Raw genomic sequence first — 4,875 nt, 5'->3', positions numbered from 1 at the left:
CACCGATCATCAGCTTCTTGTTGCCAAAATTAAGCTTCGATTGAGGAAAACGCAGAAAACTAGAAGGCCTTTCAGGTATGATCTGGATCAAATTCCATTAGAATATGCTGTGGAAGTGAGGAATCGATTTCAAGAATTAGATCTAGAAGACAGAGAGCCCGAAGAGATGTGGACTGATGTTCGTGATATAATACAACGAAGTGTCTAAAGGTACGTCCGACGGATCCATTCGATTCTCGTAAAGATACGGCGGACGTCGATATACAGGCTCATGGCTATATGCACGTCGAACGCGGCCCCATTCCGCTTGCTACGCGTGAATGGATCTCATCCTCTATGATATCAGCTAGCCGCGACTCTCGATGAGGTGCTACGAAGAGTGTATCCGTTCTAACATAGATCACGGTCTTCACTTAGGGTTGTGTACGGCAAACATCGCTGTCAAGCACATAGCTGCAGGCGATATGCTACGTACTGCACCAGCTCCACCAGCTGGCATCGAGATACGCACATTCACGAGCAGCTTTCGCTTCGCACTAAACTATCACCTCGATCTGCCCGTAATGCGAGCGAGCTATTCCTAGCATTTACGCTGTCTTAGGTCCAGCATCGACCTCTGAAGATCTAGCGCCGGCACAACACACACACACCTCGTCGTGCAGCTGAACATTCGGCAGTCCAAAGTATGTATGTGAAATGGCATTCTGCTCGTTCCTCACATGCAGACCGAGGAAACAGGATGTTTTTAGCTAAATTCTTCGTTTAAATTCTACCTCAGAGCCGTGGCAGAAGACATGCCGAATCTACTAGAGGCCTGCACATCGACTCGTCGAGGCGAAGACCTACTGCACCGCACCGCAAGAGTGCACAACCGGAAAGCCGGAAGCGTGAATGATCCGAATTCCCTGTGAACAGCAATGTTCTTTGGTATATAGGGGATTACTTGACTAAAGTGCTTAGGCTGCATCTTTTTCTTGTCGTTGAAGTTTGTGTACATGTAGTTTAAACCCCCGCATGCTCGAGGTTAGCGTGACCCGACTGAACGGCCGCGCAGCTTTGAAACGATCGGGATCGATATGCATGCATCGCCGGGCTTAGGTACGCGGTAGAAAATGTGCGCTGCACATTTCGTTGAAGAAGCTGACTCTTGGAATTTTGCAGAGTGTGCCATGCAAGCGATCGTTGCTACAACCACGCATCCATGTTCCCACGGCTGGCCTACCCCGAGGCGCATAAATGTTCAACCGTGGACGTATCAATGATCGAAGAGAGGACAGATTTTCACAATATTGGGCGCGAAATCGATAGCTACCAGTGCTCAGTGTTAAAGAAATTCTGCCTTGATCATGCGCAATTCAGTGTTTCAGGTGTGGTCAGTAGCTATATAAGTTTGAACAGTTCGCCTTTCAAGTCAGCGGCGCCAGCGATGGATCGGCGGAGCGATTTTCCACGCTACACCGCTGTCTTGCTAGAAAGCCTATCTAGGCGGCGTTTGACATTCACCTGCTTTTTGTTGGCCCCGTAATTGAAAGCAACGCCTTCAGAAACGCGTTAAATGTTCAAAAATGTATTCTCTTCAACAGTTTCACTCCAGGCTGTCAAAGCAGGCGGACGTTGATAAAACAGTTGAGCACTCCAGTCTTTAGAAATCTGTACAATCACCTTCAGTTTGTAAAATTATTGGAATAGGTCACTTTCCGATCGCTGGGACATAGACCCTCATGACAGCGCTGTCACGTGAATAAGGACCACACCAGGCCGAAAGCTTGTCTCATATAACATAGCTAACCAAGGTATACCTTACAGCATTGTGTTGATTTTTATGGTGCCTAAGCGACTAATGCTGCCATGCACCAAGAACAAGGTTTAATGTATTTATTTTGTGTGTAATGACTAAAAAAGTTCTTTAGGATGTAGCTCTTTTAGGAACATTTTAGGAAACCAAAAATGCAGGAAATTTGCACGTCTCTCCTAGGATCATGCTGGGATGGAAATGGATCTGTTGGAAATTGTACAAAATGTTTCCTCTTTTCTCGACTCTGGCGCATGTGTAAGATATGGTTTATTGTTAGTTCATCTCCACACTCCTTGCATATTGGTTTGTCCTCTTTCATAAGTATGAAGCTGTGTGTGAGGTGTGGGTATGTGTTTTGTGAAGATGACCTAAAATGGCTTCCATGTTGCGTTTTTGATTACTGCATGATTTCCATTCCTTAATGACAGGTTTGACAAGTGTAGTTTGTAGTTTATTTCAATGTTTCAAAAATCCTGCCATTTCACTCTCACTTTTCTTTGTACAAGCTTCTTGGTATCTTCATGCAGCATATTCACCCTCTAATTTAGCATTGCGTCAAGGTAACCTGGTTATTTCTTTTCATCACCTTTCAAGACTACTGCCCCGATTTCATAAAGTTTCTGACGACAGGAACTCCTTGGAAGTCATAGAAATAAATGAGATCCACAATATGAGCTATCTAGGGTATGCATATACATGTCCATCGCTCAGTGGAATGGCGTCAGTACGCTGTTAGAACAGGTCTTGAGATAACAACAACCATTGTCTGAGGTGGTCCTTTAATGGGCATTGAAATGCTATGTAACTACAGGTACTGATAGAACTCTTGATCATGTTATGTGATGATGCGATCCTTGCATGAATATAGGTATGCTATGTAACTACAGGTACTGATAGAACTCTTGATCATGTTATGTGATGATGCGATCCTTGCATGAATATAGGTATACATTTCAGAATCTTCAGTGCACCACTTGACCATTTGCCACCAGTTTGTGTGAAAATGTATTTTTCATGCATGTTAACCAGTGTTTAACAGATGACCCCTGTGCACAAGCCAAAAGTGCCACGAGCCAAATGTCACGAGGCCACACGACATGGCAGGAGCTGTTAAGCCAAGCTTACAAAGTTATATTTGAAATATTTCAGCTTCAACGTTTCAGCTCCAATTAAGAAAGGTTGAGGCTTACAGAGGTCTATGCTAGGTTGTCTATCACCTAACAGGGCAGCCTACGACCATATGCTAATGAGTATATCTGAGATAACAGAGACATGAATTAAGGAATTAGTAGTAATGTTTGTAGCAAAGGGCATGTAAATTAACGAGAATCCACAGTGGGATCTGCAGACAAGAACCATTAACGCTGGCACACCATACCCTTACAGGTGGAGATTAGGAGTCTCCCTAATTTTTTGTCTGCTCAAAGCTTGTCATTTCCTTCGTTCTTCCAGATGAGGAAGATGTGAAAATGATAGCATCTAAAATGCCAGAGACCGTCGTTAACAAGGATGCTGATCCCAACAGCGTAAAAACGAATTTCAGAAAAGATGGGTGACTAGTAATGCTGGCAACAGTTGAAACTAAGTGGAAAGGCATGAAATTGAAATGCAACATATGCAGAGATATGTTGCGAGACGACCAGTCTGTGGTGTGCGACATCTGTCTCCGTTAGTTCCATCAAGTGATTGGCCAAAGCAGATGGGGCTGGTGGTTTTGTGATAAGCGCAGTGTAGTAGCATAGATGCAACCTTGCCCATTAATAATTCGAGTGGAGTAAGTGCATTGTTTTGTTTTGTTCATGGTTTCCATGAAAACATTATGAGAAATTTTTTCCTAGAGAATGTTTGCTGAAATGTGAATATAATGTGCAATAAAACTAGTGTTTTCTTGCTGTTTACTTTTCCTTGTATACATTAGTTCTGTGAAGAAAACCACAGGCTAGAAAGAAATGTAATGGCATGCATTTTGATACTTGGCCCCGTTGTGCTGGCTCAGTAGTTAGAGTGCTTGGCTGCTGAACCCAAAGATGCAGATTTGGTTCCAGCCACAGCAGAGACATTTTAATAGAGGCGAAACAATAGGCCGTCATGCACCGTGCGGTGTCAGTGCATGTAAAAGAACCCCAGATGGTCGAAATCATACCGGAGCCCTCAACTATTGTGTTCCTCATAGCCGTAGTTATTTTGGGATGCTAAACCAGATATATATCACATCATACTCTGAGTAAGATGCTATTCATGGTCAGTTAATCATACACTAAATGATCAATTTTTTTTCTGCATGGTACAGCAGCTGTTGTACAATTTTACTTTAGCCTTCATGAAGAATATCACACTGGCTCCACATGGCCTTCTGTTGACCCTTGATATGCGTCACAATCACACACCCGAGTATGTATTTGTCTAAAGGCACCTATGCATGCAAGGAGGGGACCGTTACTTTCCACTTGTCAGAACTGAAATGCATGATCCACGTCATTTCTGTAATTCAACTGCTTGCTATTTGAACTGTCCAGCATTGATGCAAGTTTCAAAGAACTTCAATTAGCAAATTAATCTAAGCAGCAAACCATGCCAAGAACTGCTTCGGTTTCATTTTTAGCAACTGTTTGGGAACTAAAATTAGCCAAATGTTGCAAAACATAGATGAGAGGTTACAAAATCTAAAAAACAATGCAGCCTACCTGTGGCATGTAGGGTTTCACATCCTAAAGTGACATATGTAGCTATGAAGAATACCGTAGTGGAGAGCTCCAGACTAATTTGACTGCCTGGGCTTTGTACTTTGAATTGACATCTTGCAGAAAACAGAAGCATTTGCATTTCACCTGCACCAAAGTGCGACTGCCATCACTGGTATTAAACATCACGACCTTGGGGCAAGTAGCCTAACGTGCCACTAAGATGTCGCAGCGTGTACGTACATGCTATACATGTCAACCTTTCTAGCATTAAAGCTGTCACATGCATGGCAGATATTCATGTTCAGCTTTGGACTGACAAGTTTAAAAGTGTACTATTTGTGTTTGTCTAGCATGAAAAACAAAGGAAACTAAGGAAAAACGAAAAAAAAAAATGAA

The 4,875-nt window shown here is 43.0% G+C and overlaps 1 long non-coding RNA gene across 1 annotated transcript; it reads left to right on the top strand.

Annotated features, from left to right (window-relative positions):
- The first annotated feature begins 205 nt into the window (after positions 1 to 205).
- Positions 206 to 3,693, top strand: LOC146176768 (uncharacterized). Its single transcript, XR_014701562.1, has 2 exons — positions 206 to 683; positions 779 to 3,693. It is a non-coding gene; the product is annotated as an uncharacterized LOC146176768 (long non-coding RNA).
- Positions 3,694 to 4,875: the final 1,182 nt, after the last annotated feature.

This window comes from Amblyomma maculatum, chromosome 10 (assembly GCF_055883805.1).
Source record: "Amblyomma maculatum isolate TAMU_Amacu chromosome 10, ASM5588380v1, whole genome shotgun sequence".
NCBI lineage: Eukaryota > Metazoa > Arthropoda > Arachnida > Ixodida > Ixodidae > Amblyomma > Amblyomma maculatum.
The sequence above is the reverse complement of the archived record's forward strand: the minus strand, read 5'-3'. Positions and strand labels throughout refer to the sequence as shown.